Source organism: Dama dama, chromosome 30 (genome assembly GCF_033118175.1).
Source record: "Dama dama isolate Ldn47 chromosome 30, ASM3311817v1, whole genome shotgun sequence".
Classification (NCBI taxonomy): domain Eukaryota; kingdom Metazoa; phylum Chordata; class Mammalia; order Artiodactyla; family Cervidae; genus Dama; species Dama dama.
Window position 1 is genome coordinate 7,370,667 of NC_083710.1, and position 24,329 is coordinate 7,394,995.

The following is a 24,329-nucleotide window of genomic DNA, read 5'->3' on the forward strand; positions in this document are numbered from 1 at the left end:
ACAAGTATTACACATTTTTAGTGAACATCCATAACCTAAACAAAATCTTGCTATATTATCTTTACACTAAATCAATTCTTAATAGCCTTAATTTGGATTTGATTATCTATTTTTACTCTCCCACTTATGTATGGAGCTTTGAGGGATTTTTATAGAAATAAGATTGTATTGCCTCCAGGCACAGCTGCTCTGCCTCTCCAAGACTGGAGTCAGAATTAAATGTGAAGCTAGTTAGATATCTTTGAATTAGCATATTTCTCACAAAATAACTAAAGGAAGCTCACAGGACAGGTTTGTTGTTGATGTATTAAAACTTCACACACAACCATCCCCCTCCCTGCTGCACTCGGCCTTCAGTCCCTTTATTTCTTGACCTACCTTTTCCATGAGCAGCAAGAATTTGTCTTGAGGCAGAATTATGAAATGTGTAAGATTTTCAGTGGTGTCTACTGAGCACGAGCTGCCTTCAGGCTTTTCTGAAAACAGGGAGGACTATCCCAAACCAGTCTTTGTCTAGAAAACCTTATCTATCAAAGTAGTATATGGGCTACCATTTTCTTTTTTTTTTTTTTACAGAGGAAAATATTTATTTAGGTGATTTTCAATTTGGAAATAAGTTTTTTTTTTCCAGTGGGTTTTGTCATACATTGATATGAATCAGCCATGGATTTACATGTATTCCCAATCCCGATCCCCCCTCCCACCTCCCTCTCCACCCGATCCCTCCGGGTCTTCTCAGTGCACCAGGCCGGGGCACCTGTCTCATGCATCCCACCTGGGCTGGCGATCTGGGCTACCATTTTCATTAAAATAATAATAATAATAATATCCTATTTTAAACTAGAAAAGCGTTAACAAATAATATGGCTTATTTTCTTGAGATGATTTTTTGTTCTCTTTCTGATGAATTTGTGCCTGTCTAAGGACGGGAACTACTAAAATACTAATTGTTTTTTACACCCTTACACTTGGGCTTTCAGGCGGAATTAAATGCTACCTGTAACTGTCAAAAGACTTAAATATTTTTTAAGGAGACTTTTCTAGGCCAGGAATGTAAAACAGTTTGGGTGACTTTACACTTTGTTCGGGCATCAGTCTCTCCTCCTTACTGTACAGTCCCGCAGGAGGAAGAGCAGACTCAAGAGGCTCCCGCCCAGGTCCCGGTGCCCTGTGGGCGGACAGGAAGGCCTTTCTCCTTTGCAGTCAGGGCAGGACAACCTTTTGGCGAGTCCTTATCGGACAGACTCTTAAGCATGAACAGGTCAGAACATTCTCAAGTTGTTTTAAAAGGACATTTATGCAAGAAATAACAAATGCCTTTCCTTTAGTGAGCATTCACGGCTGTATGCCGAAGGCTGAGACTAAACTGCACAGGGGATAGAGAACCACTGTGTGAGAAAGGGGTGTCCTTGACGTCCCTGAGAGAGCTGCTCTGTCTGTGTTACTCAGGGGGCTGTAATGGTTACTGTTAAATGTTTTTGGTCCATTCTAAATCTATCCTTTTCTTAAAGCCTAGATTCAGAATCTGGATTTGTAAGGAGTCAGTGGATGGACTTTAGAAACTCCTTGAACTTTAATTTTGTTCTAGATTTTGTGCTGGGGCTTTTGGGTTTTTTTTTTCACCCTGCTAAAAGGATCTGTTGATTTTATCAAATTCCCCAAAGAATAAAAAATAATTTTTTTCTTGTTTGATTACTGGTTTGTTACAAATTTTCTGTTTCTACACGTTACATTTTTATACATGTATGCATGATGCATTTTCCACATTTGTGACTGCATCAGTAAGAGTCTCATGATGTTTACCGTAATTTTTTTGTCCTTTGAAAACTGATCTTTAACTGACATAGTCACAAATGTGGGGAACATATCAAATGGTTTACAAGTCTGTAATTTTAGTGACAGATAAACTGTTTAGGATGAGCAGTTAAGGTCCAGTGAGCCAGCGCCACTGTGGAGGTTCACTCAGGACGCGGGGAGCTGACAGTATCCTTGCACCCAGGGTGGTCATTAGTCTTGCTGGGTCTCCTGGCAGGAAGATGTGCAAGACTCACTAGACTCTGCAGCTGGGAAGCAACAGTCTCTGAGAGGCCAAGACACGGAGTGGTCCGCAAAGCCAGGCTTGAGAAAGGCCAGGTCCGTCGAGGTCGGAGGCCCACCAGGCACAGAGCGGGCCCAAGGGCACAGACAGCACCACTCACCTCTGGCGGAGTGTTTGTGGCGGGACGGTAGGAACGAAGCCAGACAGTGCTGAGTGCAGGCGTCGTGGAGGCTGTCCTTTCTACAAGCTCGGGCGTGAGAGAATGAAACAGAAGAGAAGTAGCTGGAACTAAAACGGGTTGTAGTTCAGTGAGAGGGCTGTGACTCTGTCTTTTGTGTGGCGTTGGCTTTAGCGTCCATTCTGAAGGAAAGGCACTCTAGTGGGGAGAGATGCGTGTTTGCTGGGGCGGTAGTGAGGGTGAGGTTCCTGGGGGTGGGATGCGAGAGCACAGGTTTGAGCACCTGGATGGTGAAAAGGAAGGGTGTGTGGAGAGAAGTAGACACAAATATTGAGTCAGGAGCTTGGGGTCTCACCTGATGGCATCCTCTTCTCTGAGAACTGGAATGCAAGGGCTTCTCCTGCAAGCGGCAGGTTCTGTGTGGGCACGTGGGGCAAGGGCAGCAGAGAGTGGCACATCTCCTGGACGGATTGTGAAACGTTACTGCTCAGGGAGATGCAGGAAGATGTCTGTATCAGTGGGCCAGCTGAAAAGAGAGACTATCACTTGTGTATTAATAACTGTCTGTAAAACCTGAGGGAAAGAAAATTAGCTGAGGTGCTCCCCAGGTCCCGTGACAAAGGGCGGTTGGTTCTCCAGTTGCCTGATCTCCAAGTGTAACCGTAGGGATCAGTTTGGCGTGGGCCAGCTGAGTGAGCTTTAGGGCGCCAGCCAGGCGGAGTCATCCCGGTTCTGAGAGGGCAAGGTGTTCCGTGTAGTAGCAGTTAGTTAGTAAAGTAGAGGAAACTCTGTTGGAACGTCTGTACCGCGCTGGTCTCGGCGTGGTCTGGGTGTGGTGTTGCGTGTGAGGAGGCAGTGACCCAGTGCTTCTGGTTTTCCCCCAGCAGGTGCCCGCTGCATCGTGTGTCTGAGGTCTCTTCCTGCTAACAGCACTTGGTGCTAAACTTCACTGTTTCTAAGGGACTACTAGATTTGTTTTTATAATTTATTTTATTTGCCCTCATTAAAAATAAAGGTCAGTTTGGAGCAGTCACAGATAGAAACCACTTTCCAAGTGTTGTCAGTATCAGAAATAAAGGTTTTGCCAAATGCCTGTCAGGCATAGTAGTTGCTTAAAGCAATAGCTGTTCGTACTCACTGACTATTTGTAAAAGTAGTCATATTTTTGAACGCTGTTTCTAAAAGCCTTGAGTGATCTGGCCAAACAGTCTGACCTTGAAAACAGCGTGGAATCAGGCAGCGGCTTCAGGGGCAGTCAGGCCTCGCTGTGACTTCTTGACTTAGTGAAAGGATGACCCTAGCAGCTTATTTAACCTTTGCATTTACTTTTCCTCGGCTATAAAAAAGAGAAATTATACTGTGTGCTTCTTAGGCTGTTTAACGTTAAGTGAAAACATGTGAAAGGACTCGACTAAAGTACCTCTGTGGCGTGCTGAGTTGCTTCAGTGGTGTCCAGCTTTTTCCGGCCCCATGGACCATAGCCCACCATCCTCCTCCATCCATGGGATTCTCCAGGCAAGAATGCTGGAGTGGGTTACCATGCCCTTCTCCAGGGGATCTTCCCGACCGGGATAGAAACCTCGTCTCTTTCATCTCCTGCGTTGGCAGGCGAGTTCTTTCTTGGCCACCATTGCCACCTGGGAAGCCAGCATGCCTATAATTGAGCAGGTTTCCGTAAGTTCAGTATCTGTCAGCTCCTCTGCGTTCTTCTCTTTTTCTGCCTGCCCTGCATGACGCATTTGTCAATAGAAAGTTATTATAAATTCTTGTGCAAAGTGGCAGTGGTTTGCAGAATGAGTCTACTAATTAGAGAGATTGAAATTAATTCTTTTACATATGATAGTTCCTGTGCTGCACTTAAGATGTATTAATTGGTATGAACTAGTTTCAAAGAGAAAAAGACAAAAAAATTAAAAGTCTATAGAGACTTTGGTTTTAAAATAAAATAATAAAGGTGTTTTTACCTCTTTTTCCCCTTGGGTGTTACTGCAAAGCCACAAGGAGAAAAAGCAGCAAAAACCAGCGTCAAATTCTGTGAAGTCAAGACATGGTCAGCCTGGAACAGCAAGATGTGAAGATAGGAAAGAGAATGCTGTGGGGGGGGGGGTAGAGCTGGCACCCAGGGCTTAGGGCTTCCAAGCAGATTCCCCAAACCGAGGGCCTGGGAGTGCTCTGTGGGGATCCTGTAGGTGGGTGTCCAGACTCAAGGTGTGGGCAGGGCGGGTTCCTCCTGCAGGCTCTGAGGGAGGCCCCGTCCCCCCGTCTCTCTTGTGGAGGTGGCTGTCCTCCAGGTCCCTCAGCTTGCAGCCACATCACGCTCGTCCCAGACTCTGTCTGCACGTAGCCCCGCAGTGTGTCTCTGCGCCTTCACGTGCCCTTGTTTTTGGCCGTACAACATGGCATGCGGGATCTTAGTTCCCCAACCAGGGATCAGACCCATGCCCCCTGCAGTGGAAGCTCCGAGTCTTAACCACTGGTCTGCCAGGGAAGGGCCTACGTGACCACCTTCTATGGACTTGAATCTTTTGGCTAGGGCTCCCCGCCTTAACCTGGAGGAGGGCATGGCAACCCGCTCCAGTGTTCTCGCCTGGAGACTCCCAGGGACCGAGGAGCCTGGCGGGCTACAGTCCCTGGGATCACAGAGTCGGACACGACTGAGCAACTGTGAGCACAGACCCCCACCTTAACTCGGTTCTATCTGCAAAAGCCCTGTTTCCAAATCCGGTGCCGTGCACAGACACCAGGTGTTAGGGCTTCGACATGAGTCGCGGGTGATACAGTTCAGCCCGCAGCAACGGGGACCCCAGTGAGAAGCACCGACATGCCCTCACAGGAGCACCCAAGGGCTCAGAACCCGCGGGTGCCCGGAGGCGCCGACAGGAGGGGAGGGATGTCCAACGGGAAGCGGGGTGACGGGGGGCGGGTCGGCCCCACGCAGGCGGCAGGCACCACGGCCAGACCTGCGACCTCCTGGCTGCACTGCATTTCTTCCTCCCCGAGCAGGTAAGAGTGCAGACGGCGTCTGCAAAACTGAGGCGGAGACCCTAGAACTGGGGTGCCAGTCAGAGGCAAGGCACTGCACTGACGACAGGGGCTACCTGAACACAGGCGGGCCCCAGGAGAGCAGGGGTCTGTGGACAGTCATGTTCGGGCCCACCCACCGCTCAGCGTGAGCCAGCTCCCGCTCCAGGCACGGGACAGCAGCTTCTCCCGGGGGCCGCCGCCAGTCCAGAGAGAAGGCTTTCCGATACTGGTGTTTTGGACCCTCTTCCCTCAAAAACTGCTAGCTTATTACAAGAGCACTCCACAGAGAAGCCCACTAGTTAACAAACCTACTCACAAGTTTTTTTCTCTGGAGTATTCACTGGGGCCAAGGATTCATTAGCTGACACTTGAGGAAAACATTCAACCTAAAAAAAACAAGGGAAAACAAACCAGAGGAGCTCTTAGTGAACACAGAAAATGTGGAGGAAAGCAATTAATAATTGCAAAGATGTCAAATATTTCCATGATATGTCATATGTATAATATATGCAGTATATATATAAAAGGGTTAGAAACAAATCTGTTGGATGAAAAATATGGTAGTAGGAAAAAATAGTATGATATTTGGAAAAGCATAAACAGAGTTGGTTATAGGGAAGATAAGGGGGAAAATGTAGAATTTATAGATAAGAGAATTTACAAATAATATAATGTATCTGACTATAATTTTTGTTATATTAATTTTTGTATAATTGTATATAACTATGTACAATTGTATAATTGTATTGCAAAGCTTTGAGGACGAGTAGGGAAAGAGTGATAGGCGCTTGGAAAATGAGACAGTTATTCTAGAAAAAAATGATATACAGTTGACCCTTAAACACCATGGGTTGGAACTACATGGATTCGCTTCTATGTGCAGTTTTTAAATAGCAAACATTGTAATGCTACACCATCTGTTGGCTGAGCCCATGGATGTGGAACCACAGTTGGCAGGACCTCATGTATGGGGAACCTCACATATGACTATAAATCATATGTAGATTTTCAAATGCTCAGAGGTCACATCCCCTAAACCCATACTGTACAGGGGTCAAGTGTATAATCATGATACTCTACTTGCATTTAACATGGCCTCATATGCTATTTTATAGTCATAATAGGAATAAACACTCTGGTAGACAGATGCAGTGATCCTTGCCTCCTAGTGTTCTTTATTGTGTAGCTCACCTCAGCAACACTTTCTAGGATTAGTCTGCAACTAGTTGCACAGGGCAGAAATGATAGTATGTTTCTTCTGAGATTGGGGCTTCTCCGATAGCTCAGTGGGTAAAGAATCCGCCTGCAATGCAGCTGTCACAGGTGATGTAGCTTCGATCCCTGGGTCAGGAATATCCTCTGGAGTGGGAAATGGCAGCCCACTCCAGTATTCTTGCCTGAAAACCCCATGGACAAAGGAGCCTGGTGAGCTACAGTCCACAGGGTCGCCAAGAGGCAGACACGACTGAGCGACTGAACACACACACACATACATCTGAGATTAGGTTGCAAAAGAAACTGTGGTTTTCCTCTGGGGTGCTGTGTCTCTCCCCCCTCGGTTCTGGGGGAAGCCATGTTGTGAGAAGCCCTGTGGAGAGACCCAAGCTGCGAGGATATTAAGCTTCAATCTCTCAACAGGAAATCAATGTCTATAGTTGATGAATCAAGAAATAACAGGAGAAGCATCAATAAGGCAAGAGAGTCAAGGACAATGGATGTTTATATTTTATTGGAGGCCTTTTGAATTTCTTATAAAGTAGCCATTAACTTTCTTAGAAGTTAAGGTTAGCAATATTAAAGTTGTAAATGGGCAACAGGTGGGCAGTCAGGATGGGAAAACACCTGGTGACTCAGTTTATCTCTAAAGAATAACCAGAAGCGCAAAGTTCTCCTTATATTCATTGGTTATCTATCTCTTTCCTTACTAAAATACACTGATTTTATTTTTATTTTTCATTTTCTTTTCTCTCTTCTCATACTGTGTATAAAAGGGACTTATCTCTCTTCTAGCTCTCAGCTTTTCATTTTTGTGTGATCCAGAGACTGAAGTGCTCGTCACTGTGTGTTCCTTAAGAGGATGAGAGTCGGTGATGGTGGTACCTCTAGCTCAGGATAGTGACTGTGCTTCTCCATGTAAGTCAGACCATCTTCCTGCTGCATTTGTGTCCTGTAGACAACATTGGCCAGTGATTTTGCATTATGTGTCTGAATATTTTTGTCCTTTGCAATTCTTAATGTGGGAGAAAATTATTGAAATGCATAAGAGAAAATCAAGTACCACTCTGCTTGGTGTGTGTGTGTGTGGATTTGGCTTTTAGAGCAAAGTAGCCTTCCAGTGCTACCTAAGAACTTGATGTCCACTCTTTATTCACTGAATCCTCAGAAAGCAAGGGAATGGGATGAGATTTGCATTTGGAATTCATATTAGTTACTATTATTGACTGACTGTAAATAAGTTGTCTTAATTCGTTATACTGGCTTCATGAAAGCCGAGGGTGTATTAGTGTAGCCAGAAGAACGGTTTGTGTTTTGGAGGGAAGTGGTGATATGACTACTTGTTATGTAGTCTAGGTAAGGAGATAAATATTTTTCTACTTTAAAAGCATCTATAAGTTTATTTAAGAAAGCATTGACATGCATTAAGAAAGCTACATGTCCCATCGATTCCCAAGTAAATTAGAAATTATTAATGTTAACCATGATGTAAGTTATTGTGATATGACAGCATTTGGCTTAAGCAGTTTCACCATTTATTAGCTCTGGTATTAGAATAAATGATAATGATCATTAAGTGCTATGTACATTATCATTTAACTAATCATGCTTGCAATCTCCTTCTATTAGTCAAATCTCTTTGGGTTAATTAGTCAGAGGAGCTGCCTAATCCTGATTTCTAGAGGAATAATGAAATAAAGGAACGCTGAAGTATGCTAAAGAAAGTGTCAGTGCATCACCGTTCACCTTACATATCGGCTTCATTTTCCCGCACTCAGTCCATTATAGTGGCCTCAAGGTTAAGAGATTCTGGCAGTTTTTTTTATTTTGAAATATGATTTGGCCTATTAAATTACATACATTTATTTTTTCCATTAAAGTACATATGCAGCAGAAAAGTGCTAATATGATATGCAAATAAAAACAAAATTCACATTTACCAATATATCCATATTGAAAGATAAACCAATAAACACTGTTTAGATTGAGCATTTAAAATATTAATAACATCTTATACTTTGATTCTGACAAGTTAATAACTCCAGATCTGTAGAATATCATGGCTACAAGTATAAGATACAACCAGAAGATTTTTATTATTAGTCCTTTTTTTTTTTTTTCTTGTTAATATAGTTAGGCTAAGGAATCCTTAAGCTGATGTTTGATAAACCATGAGCAGAGCTTTATTTAATCCAAAGTATATTTTATCATTGGGTGAAAAGTATAATTTCATCCTTTTTCTTAGTCTTTCTCATGTCTCAAAGGAGGAGAAAAAAGAGAAAAGGCTCTTTAAAAATTCATTGTGACCTGTCATGAGGCAGCTTCTCAAATGATGATGATGACGATGGTCGTCTGATTTTGAACGAGCAGGCACAAGTCAGTGAAGGGCATGGTGCGTGAAGAGATAGCCAGTGGAGTCTCCAGGCAGAGAAGCACCTCCTCCTAGGAGCGCCCCTGGGTCCACACCACACTTGCACCATTCGCAGTATCGTCCTCCCTAATACGTCTCAGGGTTCTCATCATGTCCTAAACACTGCTCTCCCTCTTTGCTGCTCACTTGCTGGAAACTGGACAAGGCCTGTTACTCTCCACTCTACTGATATTAACCTCTTTCCTCTTTGTTCACTGATCCCCATTTCCTTTCCTCACCTAAATACAAAAAGACATGATCTGCTCAGGGTGAGAGAGAAATACATTCAGTAACAGAATGAAGCAGACAGAGTCAGTAACTCCCAGAGTTGGGATATTCCTAGAAAGTAACACTGTCTTCTATATATTCTTTTATTTTAAAGCCACGAAAAGGGAAGGTTTTGAAAGTAATATTTTTCAATATTTGTGATGAGTTTTCATGCCCTGCTCCTAAGCCCTCGTCGTGGTAGTTTATGTGCTCCTGCGTTCATGCCTGTCTGTTTTGAAAAGTGTGATTTGTTTGTTTCCATGTTGTAGATCCACAGGGTCACTCCTGTGTTCCTCTTCCAAACAGATCTGCAATCCTATCTAGAATCTGTAGTTTTACTCTAAGATCTTCTTTAACCCTGTCAATGTCCTCTTTCAAGAAATACCAAATACTATTTCTACATTTTTTTTAATAAAATTGTTTCTATTATTTTAAAAAAATTTTAACAATTTTATTGGAGTAGAGTTGGTTTACCATGTTGCCTTGGTTTCAGATGTACGGTAAAGTGATTCAGTTATTATTTCTGGGCCTTTTGGCTAAGATCAAGTGCAGTATCTGATCTTACTTCAAAATCAGGCGTTAAAAACTATACATATACAGACTGTTGCCTCAGCAAAACCCTCTCTTGGTGTCACTAAGGTATTTGGCACTGTGCATTGTACTGCACTGGGAAGTATTATTTTGTTTTATTTAAGCATTTCTTATTCTCTTATACTTCTTGATGATGGTAGGCTTCCCTGCTGGCTCACAGTGGTAAGGAATCCGCCTGCAATGCAGGCGACCTGCCTGGGTCAGGAAGATCCCCTGGAGGGCATGGCAGCCCACTCCAGTATTCTTGCCTGGAGAATCCCATGGACAGAGGAGCCTGGTGGGTTACAGTCCATGGTGTTGCAAAGAGCTGGATATGACTGAGCAACCAACACTTGCAACTTTCTTGGTGATGGTGTGGTGGCGGTGGTGCTGGTTTAGTTGTGTCTGACTCTTGCAACCCGGTGGGCTGTAGCACCGAAGGCTCCTCTGTCCATGGATTTCCCAGGCAAGAATGCTAGAGCGGGTTGCCATTTTCTTCTCCAGGGGATCTTCCCTAACCCAGGGACTGAACCCACATCTCCTGCATTGCAAGTGGGTTCTTTACTGCTGACTCACCAGGGAAGCCTTACAGTGCTTACCTCATTTTAAATATATACTTTATATAGAAGAATAACATGTATAGAACTATAACTACACACTTCTGAGTATCTGACTTGAGAATGCTCATTAAGTGAACTTACCTGTGTAACCAATACCTAGATCAAGAAACAATGTTACTAGAAACACAGAGCCCCTTCCAGCTCCATCCTCCCCACTAACCCCTGTCCCGACTGTGACAGCAGTAACCAAACTTACTCTGTTTCTTTTTTATGAATACAGTCTTACACTTTGTATCCATATTATTGTATGTGGTTATAATTTGTTTATTCTAATGCTTATTTAGTATTCCACTCTGAATATATGGACTTTTTTCCTTCTGTTGGTAGATATTTATATTGTTTCTAGAATTGGGGTATTATAAATAGTACTGCTAAGAACATCCTTGTAGATGTCTTCTGGATCTGCCAGAAATATATGTAGGCATGTAGTTCACTGAATAAACCTATGTTCAGCTTTAGTGAATACTGCCCAACAAATTTCCAGAATGATTGTACCAGTTTATACTTCCATCAATACTGTATGAGAATCCATCTCAATAATTCTGATAGGATATCTCATTGTGGTTTCATTTTGCATTTCCCTCATGAGTAACATAAATACTATTCCATGTTCCTTTGGCTTTTTACATAATATTTTTCACATAATATCTCATTGTGTGAAGTGCCTATCCGAGTCTTTCACATGTTATTCTATTGGCTTGTAGGTGTTTTTCATATTGAGAATAAATAGATTTTGATACAGCTTAGAACTGCATCATAACACTTATGTCAAACTGCCCATTAAAGGCAAGACTATGTTACTTTATAGTAATATAATACTCCACATCACTCAGATCTTTGAGTGAGAGACCTTATATGACAGGTCTAGTCAATATATGTTAAAAGAGCAGCATTTTCCAAGCGTATAAACTGTTGCTATAAAACATTGTCCTCAACTTGTAACCCACAAACCTGTATCAGAGGTGAACTCTCAAAGTAACAAGCTTGTAATGCATTTAGATTTAATTTTATGAAATGAGTAACTTTTTTTTATAAAATACTTTTGAATAGTCTATTATCAAAGGAAAAATTCAGTGCAATGCACGTGATTCTATTATTGATGAGTTAGAACCAGATTAAGTGAATAAATGTATACATTTCTTCTAAAAGATTATTTTCATTTATTTGTCACAAAAAAGTATATCTTTGAAGGTCAGATTTCATATTAAGGTAGTTTTGAATTAATAACATTAATATGAAATAGAAGCTACTCTTATTTTGTTTACATTATTTATTTTCAATTGAAAGATAATTGCTTTTCAGTATTGTGTTGGTTTCCGCCAAACATCAGTATGAATCAGCCGTAGGTATACATATGTATACTCTTATTTTTCAAATGATGATTCTAACCTATCAGTTCAGTTCAGTCGCTCAGTTTTGTCCAACTCTTTGCGACTCCGTAGACTGTAGCACACCACGCCTCCCTGTCCATCACCAACTCCCAGAGTTTACTCAAACATATGTCCATTGAGTCGGTGATGCCATCCAGCCATCTCATCCTCTGTCTTCCCCTTCTCCTGCCTTCAATCTTTCCCAGCATCAGGGTCTTTTCCAATGAGTCAGCTCTTCACATCAGGTGGCCAAAGTATCGGAGTTTCAGGTTCAGCATCAGTCCTTCCAGTGAACACCCAGGACTGATCTCCTTCGGATGGACTGGTTGGATCTCCTTACAGTCCAAGGGACTCTCAAGAGTCTTCTCCAACACCACAGTTCAGAAGCATCAATTCTTTGGCGCTCAGCTTTCTTCATAGTCCATCTCTCACATCCATACATGACTACTGGAAAAACCACAGCTTTGACTAGATGTACCTGTGTTGACAAAGTAATGTCTTTGCTTTTTAATATGTTGTCTAGGTGGCTCATAACTTTTCTTCCAAGGAGCAAGCATCTCTTAATTTCATGGCTGCAGTCACCATCTACAGTGATTCTGGAGCCCCAAAAAATAAAGTCTCTCACTGTTTCCATTTTTCCCCCATCTGTTTGCCATGAAGTGATGGGACCAGATGCAGGGTAAGTGAAGTTCTTAGTTTTCTGAATGTTGAGCTTTAAGCCAACTTTTTCACTCTCCTCTTTCACTTTCATCAAGAGGCTTTTTAGTTCCTCTTCACTTTCTGCCATAAGGGTGGTGTCATCTGCATATCTGAGGTTATTGATACTTCGCCTGGCAATCTTGATTCCAGCTTGTGCTTCATCCAGTCCAGTATTTCTCACGATGTACTCTGCATATAAGTTAAATAAGCAGGGTGACAATATCCAGCCTTGATGTACTCCTTTTCCCATTTGGAACCAGTCTGTTGTTCCATGTCCAGTTCTAACTGTTGCTTCCTGACCTGCATACAGATTTCTCAGGAAACAGGTTAGGTGGTCTGATATTCCCATGTCTTTCAGAATTTTCCAGTTTATTGTGGTCCACAAAGTCATAGGCTTTAGCATAGTCAGTAAAGCTGAAGTAGATGTTTTTCTGGAACTCTCTTGCTTTTTTGATGATCCAACGGATGTTGGCAATTTGATCTCTGGTTCCTCTGCCTTTCCTAAATCTATGGAAGGGGGAAAATACGTAGTTCACTAAATATGTGTTCCTGAGTTCTTCACTTACCCTGCTTCCTTATCTGTGAAATACCGTATTGGACTACCCCCATAGTAAGAATGGGTCATACATACTTAAGCAGCTTCTTTAGAGATTTGCCTTTACATGTTTAAAATTCTCATCATTATAATAAACGGTACTGTTTATTCAGGATAAGTTAACAGAGGTTAACAACTTTAAGGCTTTGTTATAAATATTGCCATACTGATGTGGTACAGAAGAAGGAATGATATGAATTCATACTCCTCCCCGCATCCAGTGACTTGTCCACTCTTCAAACCCTCAACAGCACTAGACGCATTTAAAAATTTTCAGCAGTTAGACAAAATGATGTCTAATTATCTTGCCTTTTTAATTAGCAATGAAATTATATCTTTTTTTTTTTTCTTTCTTATTGCAACTGACAAAATATGAGGGACAGGGAGATCAGAAACAGTGGGGGAGGAGAGAAACTCTCTCAGTATTTCTTATCAAACTATGTTATCCATTAAGGAAAAACTATACATTTTAGTGCTATCTCTTCTGTCTGTTTTCTCAACTAGAAACAGTTATTATTACTGTTTATTTGTAATGATTTCTCAATGCTGCTAGTCCAGGAGTAGGTTTTATTTTTACATTTTGGTTGTTAATAACAGTACATATAACCAACTCCTGATTTGTTGGAGTAATGAGGTAGAGACAGATGGAAATCAGAGACAGATGTAAACCCCAGTGGAAATAACTGGTGAAGGGAAAGCTAGGATCTCAGGTAGACTCACATATCCCTGGGGGATTTGGGTTATTAGGCAGCAGCTAATGGATCTGTGTAGCTTCTTGTGACTAATCTGGGTCTACTTGATACCAACAGAGCACGCTGAAAAGTAGAGAAGCTGAGCCACCCAGCAAATTTTTCCTCTGGACAATTTTGGCCACAGTTTTAACAGAGTGTTTTTCACTGAGTTTATCACATGAATCCATTTAATAAAAGATATTTCAATAATGAAGGCAATTCTGAATATGATTACTTTGCTAAAATGTTAATTTTTTGATTTATAATTTATATACCTTACTTCTAGGAAGATTTTGTGGTGACTTAGAAAAGGAAGCACAGAACAATCCTGTAATTATAACAGAAAACAGATGCTGTAAGAAATCAGAAGCAAGTTGGCCTTTCAGTGTAGAGCTGTGATTCTTAACTTAAGAATCCATCAGAAACCCTCGAGGCGCTTATCCACGCCCAGGTTGCTAGGTCCACCATAGAGTTAATGGATTTAGGTTTGTGGTAGACATGAGAATTTGCATTTCTCATAAATTCCCAGAGACTGCTTATCCAAAGAACCATGCTTGGAGAACCACAGATCTTAGACTGCTTTTTGTTTCTTGAGTTTTTGGAACCATCACTGATTAATATTAGATTTTTTAATTAAATAGTTTCTCTTTATAGGTCACTATCTGATCACACATGGGAGCTGTGTTATTATTTTCATCAGTTTCTTCATATAAATATAAAGGATATGATTGGTTATAATTTCTGGTTATTCTGAACCTTGACCACATTAAATACACCAAGAGAGTTTTTAAATGTAACCAATATGGAAGCTTATCTGCACAGATTCTGATTTAATTGACCCCTGACGGAGCCTAGAACAGTAGCTTTGAAACCTTCCCTGGTGGTTCCAGTGTTCAGCCAGACTTGCAATACACAGATGGAGGAACAGTCCGTGCTGCCCACAGAGTCAGATTGTTCCATCTGTGCCTTGCCCCCTGCCCCCGTCACTTTACCCAGCTACTCTCTCCCATTTGTGTCTGTGTGGTATGCTTTTGGTGCTTAAAGAAGCTGTTTTGTTCTTCTCTTTATTGAAGTTCATCTGTTTTTGATGAACTATTTCTCTAATCTGTCAAGGTCATCTTAAATTCTATTTCTTTCTTCTAAAGTGTTTAACTCTTGCCCAAATAAGTATCATCTGCAAGTTTAATGAGCAGATTTTCAATTTCCTAATTGAGACTGTGGTCATTAAGTTTTAATGTTTTAAAATTTTATAGCAGATTATTTCTAGTGTGCATGTGATGCTACCTTGACTTCGCCCTGGCCATGCACATTTTCTTCATTATCAGTGAACATTTATTTAGTGCTTGAAAGTTGTGTGTTACTGAATCAAGTTCATGACTTGTAAATGGTTGAAAATAAGTGCAGATTCTGACTCTTACGTGGCGTTAAGTCTACGGAGAATATGTATGTAGCATGAGCTGCGTGAACAGCGCAGGATGTATATGCATATAAACACAGAAGTTGCACATTGTCTCTAGTTCATTGGTCAGGTGGATGTCCTGACGCTCACTGTGGCTGTATAGAACAGAGGTTAAGAGTCCCAGCTGCCTTTAACTAGCTGTGTAACCTTGAGCAAGTTATTTACTCCTTGTTCCTCAGTTTTCTCGTCTATAAAATGTGAATTTAATCGTTCTTGCCTTGGTTTGTTGTAAAAATTTGTATCAGATGATGCATGGAGGATTCTCAACAGAGCCATTAATAATACATAGCAACAGTTTAAATAAATAGTAATGATTAAGTCAATTAATTGAGCAATTGATAGTAGAAGATATTTAAGATTTGGTTTGACAACACTGATCATTAATAATTTACACAAAGATGTCTGGGACCTGCCCTAATCTGGAACTTTTGATTTGTACAACTTTAAGCATGTTTTTCTGTAAGCAGATAGTTTAGATTTTCATTCTCAGTGTGCTGTGTTTATTATGGAAAGTGTTCCATGAAGTTAATGGTAACTACTTAGTGGCAGAGCCAGGATTCAAACTCAGGACTTCTGTCTAGAAGATGCTAATTGCTGAATGGTAGAAACAGAGAGAAAAGATTGCCCCAGAGATGAAGGGTAAGGTGAGTGAGAATCTTATTAGGAAGAATAAGATTCCAAAAATAAAGAAGCCAATATTTGACCACATAGTATGTGTTAAACATTCTTGAGTGCATTGTTTACATTGTCTCATTCAGAGTCTCAAAAAGGTTAAGTAATCCTTTCCCCAAATCATAAAGCTGATAAATAGCAGAGCTAGGAATTGAACCCAGATCTGTTGGCAGCAAACTCTATTCTCTAAGTCACTGCAATAAACTGCCTGTCCTTGAATGGAGTCAGATTGCTTTTTCTGGAGTAGAAGACGCACTCAGAGATGACTTAGAGTGCAGAGAGATAAGGTGCAGAGAGAGGTGGTGTCTACTTCCTGTTTTGTGACAGAGTAAATTGGAAAAAGCAACTGACAGATTTTCTCTTGAGTTTGAATTCAGTTCAGTCGCTCAGTTTAGTCCATCTCTTTGCAACCCCAGGGACTGCAGCATGCCAGGCCTCCCTGTCCATCACCAACTGCCGGAGTTTACCCAAACTCGTGTCCGTTGAGTCGGTGATGTCATCGAGCCATCTCATCCTCTGTCGTCCCCTTCTCCTACCTTCAATCTTTCCCAGCATCAGGGAGTTTTCAAATGAGTCAACTCTTCCCATGAGGTGGCCAAAGTATTGGAGTTTCAGGTTCAGCATCAGTCCTTCCAGTGAACATTCATTACTGATTTCCTTTAGGATGGACTGGTTGGGTCTCCTTGCAGTCTAAGGGATCTCAAGAGTCTTCTCCAACAACACAGTTCAAAAGCATCAGTTCTTCGGCATTCAGCTTTTTTTCTTGTCCAACTCTCACATCCATACATGACTACTGGAAAAAAACCATAGCCTTAACTAGATGGACCTTTGTTGGCAAAGTAATGTCTCTGCTTTTTAATATCCTTTCTAGGTTGGTCATAACTTTCCTTCCAAGGAGTAAGCATCTTTTAATTTCATGGCTGCAGTCACCATCTGCAGTGATTTTGGAGCCCAAGAAAATAGTGTCTGTCATTTTTCCACTGTTTCCCCATCTGTTTGCCATGAAGTGATAGGACCGGATGTCATGATCTTAGTTTTCAAATGTTGAGCTTTAAGCCAACCTTTTCACTTTCATCCAGAGGCTCTTCAGTTCTTTTTCACTTTCTGCCTTATGTGTGGTGTCATCTGCACATCTGAGGTTATTGATATTTCTCCTGGCAACCTTGATTCCAGCTGGTGCTTCTTCCAGCCCAGCATTTCTCATGATGTACTCTGCATAGAAGTTAAATACGTAGGGTGACAATATATAGCCTTGACTTACTCCTTTTCCTATTTGGAACCAGTCTGTTGTTCCATATCCAGTTCTAACTGTTGCTTCCTGACCTGCATGCAGATTTCTCAAGAGACAGGTCAGTTGGTCTAGTATTCCCATCTCTTTCAGAATTTTCCACAGTTTATTGTGATCCACACAGTCAAAGGCTTTGGCAGAAGCCAAACGAAGCAGTCAATGAAGCAGAAGTAGATGTTTTTCTGGAACTCTCTTGCTTTTTTGATGATCCAGCAGATGTTGGCAATTTGATCTCTGGTTGCTCTACCTTTTCTAAACCCAGCTTGAACATCTGGAAGGTCACAGTTCATGTATTGTTGAATCTGGCTTGGAGAATTTTCAGCATTACTTTACTAGCCTGTGCAATGAGTGCAATTGTGCGGTAGTTTGAGCATTCTTTGGGATTGGAATGAAAACTGACCTTTTCCAATACCGTGGCCGCTGCTGAGTTTTCTAAGTTTGCTGGCATATTGAGTTCAACACTTTCACAGCATCATCCATTAGGATTTGAAATAGCTCAATAGCTCAATAGAATTCCATCACCTCCACTAGCTTTGTTCATTGTGATTCTTCCTAAGGCCCACTTGACTTCACATTCCAGGATGTCTGGCTCTAGGTGAGTGATCACACCATCGTGGTTATCTGGGTCATGAAGATCTTTTTTGTATAGTTCTGTGTATTCTTGCCACTTCTTAATATCTTCTGCTTCTGTTTGGTCCATACCATTTCTGCCCTTTATCGAACCCATCTTTGCATGGAATGTTCCCTTGGTATCTCTAGTTTTCTTGAAGAGATCTCTAGTCTTTCCCATTCTAATGTTATCTTCTATTTCTTTGCTTTGATCACTGAGGAAGGTTTTTATATCTCTCCTTGCTATTCTTTGGAACTCTGCATTCAGATGGGTATATCTTTCCTTTTCTCCTTTGCTTTAGCTTCTTTTCCTTTCTCAGCTATTTGTAAGGCCTCCTCAGACTTTTTTTGCATTTTGCTTTTTTGCATTTCTTTTTTTTAGGGATGGTCTTGATCAGTGCCTCATGTACAATTTCATGAACCTCCCCGTCCATAGTTTTCAGGCACTTTGTCTATCAGATCTAATCTATTTGTCACTTCCACTGTATAATCGTAATGGATTTGACTTAGGTCATACTTGAATGGTCTATATTTTTGCCTTTTCATACTGTTCATGGGGTTCTCAAGGTAAGAATACAGAAGTGGTTTGCCATTCTCTTCTCCAGTGGACCACATTTTGTCAGAACTCTCCACTATGACCCGTCCATCTTGGGTGGCCCTGACTTATAGTTTTATTGAGTTCGATAAGGCTGTGGTCCCTTGGTCAGTTTGATTAGTTTTCTGTGATTGTAGTTCTCTTTCTCTGTGCCCTCTGATGGAGAAGGATGAGAGGCTTATGGAAGCTTCCTGATGGGAGTGACTGATGGGGGAAACTGGGTCGTGTTCTGGTGGGCGGGGCCATGCTCAGTAAATTTTTAATCCAATTTTCTGTTGTTGGGCAGGGCTGTGTTCCCTCCCTGTTCTTTGACCTGAGACCAAACTATGGTGGGTGTAAGGAAGATAATGGGGACCTCCTTCCAAAGGTCTTGTGCGTGCACTGTTGTATTTAGTGCCCCCAACCCTGCAGCAGGCCACTGTCGACCCATGCGTCCACCAGAGACTCCCGGCCACTCACAGGCAGGTCTGGGTCAGTCTTGTGTGTGGTCTCTGCTCCTTTCTCCACGTCCTGGCGCGTAGGTTGTGGTCCTTTAGAGTTTGTGAGTCAGATTTATTTATCTGCATATAGAAACAAATTTTTAACGCTAAGATTATTTGTTTTTGTTGTTGACCTGGTTTGGTTGTCCTCAACTGAAAAACTAAGTAATACAATCTGAACTTTGGAGATACCATTTTGAAGCTATAAAGTAGGATTATTTCTACCCAACAATAAAATATTCTTACTTTTTGTACTTACTACTAATAATGAATAACAGCTTCTTACTACTAATAAGGGCTTCCCTGGTGGTTCAGGCAGTAAAGAATCTGCTTGCAATGTAGGAGACCTAGGTTCAATCCCTGGATTGTGAAGATCCCCTGGAGAAGGGAATTGCGACCCACTCCAGTATTCTTGCTGGAGAATCCCATGGACAGAGGCTACAGTCCATAGTGTCACCAACGCTTTCACTTTCACTACTAATAAAGTGTTTACTTTTTAAAACCCTTTATAAAATGAAAACTCTATTAACCTTTGCCCTGCTTCATTCTGTACTCCAAGGCCAAATTTGCCTGTTACTCCAGGTGTTTCTTGACTTCCTACTTTTGCATTCCAGTCCCCTATAATGAAAGGGACATCTTTTTGGGGTGTTACTTCTAGAAGGTCTTGTAGGTCTTCATAGAACTGTTCAACTTCACCTTCTTCAGCATTACTGGTCAGGGCATAGACTTGGATTACCGTGATTTTCAATGGTTTGCCTTGGAAATGAACAGAGATCATTCTGTCGTTTTTGAGATTGCATCTAAGTACTGCATTTCAGACTCTTTTGTTGACCATGATGGTTACTCCATTTCTTCAAAGGGATTCTTGCCCACAATAATAGATATAATGGTCATCTGAATTAAATTCACCAATTCCAGTCCATTTTAGTTTGCTGATTCCTAGAATGTCGATGTTCACTCTTGTCATCTCCTGTTTGACCCCTTCCAATTTGCCTCAATTCATGGACCTGGCATTCCAGGTTCCTATGCAATATTGCTCTTTACAGCATTGGACCTTGCTTCCACCACTGTTCCCATCCACAGCTGGGTGTTGTTTTTGCTTTGACTGCATCCCTTCATTCTTTTTGGAGTTATATCTCCACTGATCTCCAGTAGCATATTGGGCACCTACCGACCTGGGGTGTTCTTTTTTCAGTATCCTATCATTTTGCCTTTTCATACTGTTCATGGGATTCTCAAGGCAAGAATACTGAAGTGGTTTGCCATTCCCTGCTCCAGTGGGCCACATTCTGTCAGACCTCTCCACCATGACCCGACCATCTTGGGTGGCCCCACACAGCATAACTTAGTTTCATTGAGTTAGACAAGGCTGTGTTCCTGTGATCAGGTTGGGCAGAAATTGCGCCCACCTTATAGGATGGCTGTGAAAACGGAATTTAACAAGACATGCACAACGCTGTGTATTCAATAAAGTTAACTGTTGTTATTGATGATAATAGTTGGTCCCATGCTGACAGGAGTGTTGGTTGAAAAAGGGAAATATTTGAGTTTTGAAAATTTTAGCAAAGATAAAAAAGAAGATCATCCTCTGCCAAATTCTAGCAACTGGGCCTCACTGTCCCGTGCTGCCTGCACATCCTGCCCTTCTTGGCTCGTTAAGTGCTCCTGGATCAGATCTGCAGAGTGGTTTACATGACTGTGAGTGGCACTGATCCAATTATGTAGCTTGCCTGCAGAGTCATTTAGTGCTAGCCAAGGTAGCTTATTTCTATGTCATTTAGATTAATTTTTCCATTTAACTTGTATTACTACCAAACCCATTGCAAGATATTTCCAGTTTTCTGCTTTCAAAATTTACTTTTAAAAGCAGTGATAAATAGGCTCCTGTTTGATTTTAAATGGTTTTCTATAACTATACAATTTTAGCTCCACATAAAAATTGCTTAGATGTTGTTGCTCCTTCCTCCATAAAATTGCAAACACCTAGGGCTTGGTTGAATATCCAGGTGTAAGGAAGTTCATGTTAATTTTTCAAAGGTTGTATATATTTCTGACATAGCAACTGATTGAGGAAAAAATGGGTTTGTATATTGTTGCAGCAATATAAGTAACAGCTGCCTCCTAAAATAGGAAATAGAAAAATCAAGTTAAGAGGCATCTAATGTTATCACTAATTATTTTACCGGAGTTTTAAAAGAATGTATCAATAATGGGTTTTTGTTTCAGGCTATTTGCAGCCAGAACCTTGGCTTCCAAAATTAAGAAATCAGCTCGTGTTAATTAAACCTAAATATGACGGCAGAGATCTTTGTGCTGTGAAGCGAGAGCCTGATCTCTGGCTATTTCGTTCTGTACTTGGTGTAATGCAGTACACTGTTCTCAGCCAAAGCCCTGTGTTGTCTGGGCAACTCCCGTTGCCATAGCAATGAGATTCTTTTGTGGGAGCAGGGCGAATGCTAATTGTAGCCATTTGTTGTTCCTTCTGTCGATCCCTTAACTAGCACAGTTGTAGAGCAGCCAGAGATTCTGGGTGAACAGCACGGAGTGCCCCCAAAAGCATTACTGCTGAAGGCAACCGGCTGCTCTGCTTAAAAAATCACCGGAGCAGCCGCGGGTGCGGGCAGTGCCGCTGTGTGGGCAGAAGCAGTGTGGCTCCGGCCTGACAACTGTTGAGCTGGGCCTGGGAGGGAGAGAGAAGGCTGTTTGAAACCTGTTGAGAAGGTACTGATGACATGGAGGTTAATTTGACACCAGTCCCTCGGAGGTAGGTAGGCATATCATAACAACTGTTTATCCAGGCTAAATGCAGTACTGGAATGCCCAGAGGCTGTGGGAGACAGATCAATGGTTCTTCCTTTCATTTCCATCTGAAACTGCATTACTGTGGCCTACGGTAAAATGATTGGTTTGGTTGGAACCAACCAGTTGTAATTCACATAGGTATTAGATTCAGTTAATATTGGTAACTCCCCCCTCTCTTTATAACCCCTTATTTTTAGAGACTCATGATTTAGCTGCCAGAAATGAGTTGAAACTGAAAATCATCTCAACATAAATGAGAACAGACTCCTTTTGAAAAATAAATGACCAAGTAATATCTACCAATTATGTGGTCTATCATGCTACTTTAATTCAAGAAAATACTATTAACCTAGCTCATGATTCATTGTAGAGTCTAATTGCTATAGGTACTTGGTTAAGAGAAAAAATATTATAATGGTAAGAGAAAACATGTGAGGCACAATTATACTATTATATTACATTTTCCCTTTAAATGTGTACTGACCCATAAAAATTGGTCAAGTTCATGAGATTTTTAAAAACTAGTTTCTGTGTAAGCATAGTAATAAATTGCAAGGTAGTTTTTATAAGGTATAAATTTAATGTATCTGCCTCTTAATATATGTGCCTCTATATTAATAGACTGAAGGTACATCCTGGCTGCGATGTCCTTAAAATGTAGAAGAACTGATATCATAGGCTTGTTATACAAAGCTACTCCTCATCATAGTTTTTGTGTTTGTTTGGATTAAGATGGTCAAATTAGCTATAAGGATAGCCCGTCATAACCACAGATTCCTCTTTTTACTGCAGATAGGAAAAGAAGTCTTTCAAGTCAGTGTGTTGTTTGTTTTTTTTCTTGAAAGAACTGCATGTACATTTAATATTTTTATTGCTTGTCTTGCTCTTTATAGGGAGGCAACTACCAGAATATCATTCAGTGTACTAAAAGAAATTGGTTTCTGATGATAGTGATCATAATAAGTCATTTGTGTGCTTCAAACACTAAACAAATTAGTCCCATTCCATTGTTTAAGATAGATATTCAGCCCATAAATTCCAAGGAGAGAAGACTTGAAATTTGTTGAAATTTTCTAAGATACACAAGTTTTCTTCTTTTCATAATTTTTAATTAAGAGAAGAAAATATCTGTAAACTATGTAATAAACACTATTTTTGAATATTATCTATATCTTATTTGTGAATTTCATATGAAAGATATTGTAGATATTCCTTAATAAACTTTTGGAATTATTTTAAAGAGTATTTTTACTAAATCTTCAACATTAAAATATTTGGTTGTACTTCTAAAACACTACATTCTCAGTATAATAAATGAAAAAAAGAACTTTTTTATTAATGCCTTTAATTCCTCAGCCTACAAAAATCAAGTTATTGTTAAATTTACCACCAAGCATGGCTTCTGGCCCCCCTCAAATGATTAGGTCTCCCATAGAGTTCTGAGAATGATTGAAGTCTAACCTTACCACCAGCCTGCAGAGAGAATTTGTGTCAACACACCACTTAGCAGTGGACTGGATGATAACTGGCAGGATAGATTTCCATCATGATCAGTCCTCAGTAGCCCTCTGGAGAAATCAGAGTAGACCGTCCATCCTCAGTCAACCAAGTTTCTTTTCCTTAATAGCCAGAGATGAAAAGACTAAAATCTGATTATGGGAGGAATGCTTTCATATCACAGAATGTTCTGAAAGCACATCATAGAAATTAAGCCTCATCTAGAAAGCCAGCTCTTTGAGGCACCTACAGCTTTCTTCCAGGGGCAGAAATAGACCATTGCCTCTTGTGTCCAGCACCGGCCGCTGTGGAAACCCACAGCCCAGCTTGTCCTGTTGGCTGGTCTGTAGGTCTTTGCTCTGAATGATGTAACATGCCAACACCTGGCTCACTTGGACCAAACAAACTGAAGCATTCCCAAACAACTTCCAGTGGAAGGTGACAACCCGCAGGCATTTAGAGTCGGGTTGCCTGGTAGGAGTGAGTCTTACAACCAGGCTCCATCTGGGAAGCAGGAGCTGACTGTGGAAGGAGTCCGGGGCCCGAGCTGCTGCTGCTGCTGCTCCTGCCTCAGTCTGGTGTGGGTGGTGGGATACTCACTTCCTGACATGATGGACCATTCACATCCGAGACAGCTGTCCTCTCCAGAAGAGAGCGCCTCCTAGGGCGTGTGTCAGGAAGCCTAAGAGATGCACATGAGCACGCCACATTAGGTGCCCTCCACTCCATCAGCAACGAAGGCAGGGCCTAATGGCTTAGAAGAACCACTCTGGTGGGAAAATGAGGGAATAAGCAACCTCAATTTTAAAATTCTTTTTTAACGTCTGTTCAAACACTCTCTCCTTGTCCCTCCTTTTAAGTCAAGGAAGCTTGAAGAAGCTTTTGTCCCACGATGATTCTCCGTGGAAGATTGATGAGCCATTCTCGCAATACATAGATGGGGGAAGCCTGCCTTAAAAATCTGACTATAAAATCTGTACCTCATATGGCTATTTCTTAGAAGATTAGGTTCCTCTTGGTCTATGCCACAGTCAAGCCTTTCCTAAGTACATACACCTCACTGAGAGTCCTGAATAACAGTGGTAATTTTTTTTCATGTAGTGGTAGTTGGTAACGTGGGTCACCTTGGCAACCTGTTAGATATTTTTTAGTAGTTTTGTGGTTTGCAGTTCATTTTTACAGTTATTTCTCAATTATTTTTAGTCAACCAT

The 24,329-nt window shown here is 41.3% G+C and overlaps 1 protein-coding gene and 1 pseudogene across 3 annotated transcripts in view; both read left to right on the forward strand.

Annotated features, from left to right (window-relative positions):
• The window catches only part of DIAPH3 (diaphanous related formin 3), a 535,934-nt gene that overhangs the window by 411,391 nt on the left and 100,214 nt on the right, over positions 1 to 24,329 (forward strand). The gene's annotated exons all lie outside the window — the stretch shown is intronic.
• LOC133049770 (U2 spliceosomal RNA) lies at positions 9,649 to 9,810 on the forward strand (annotated as a pseudogene).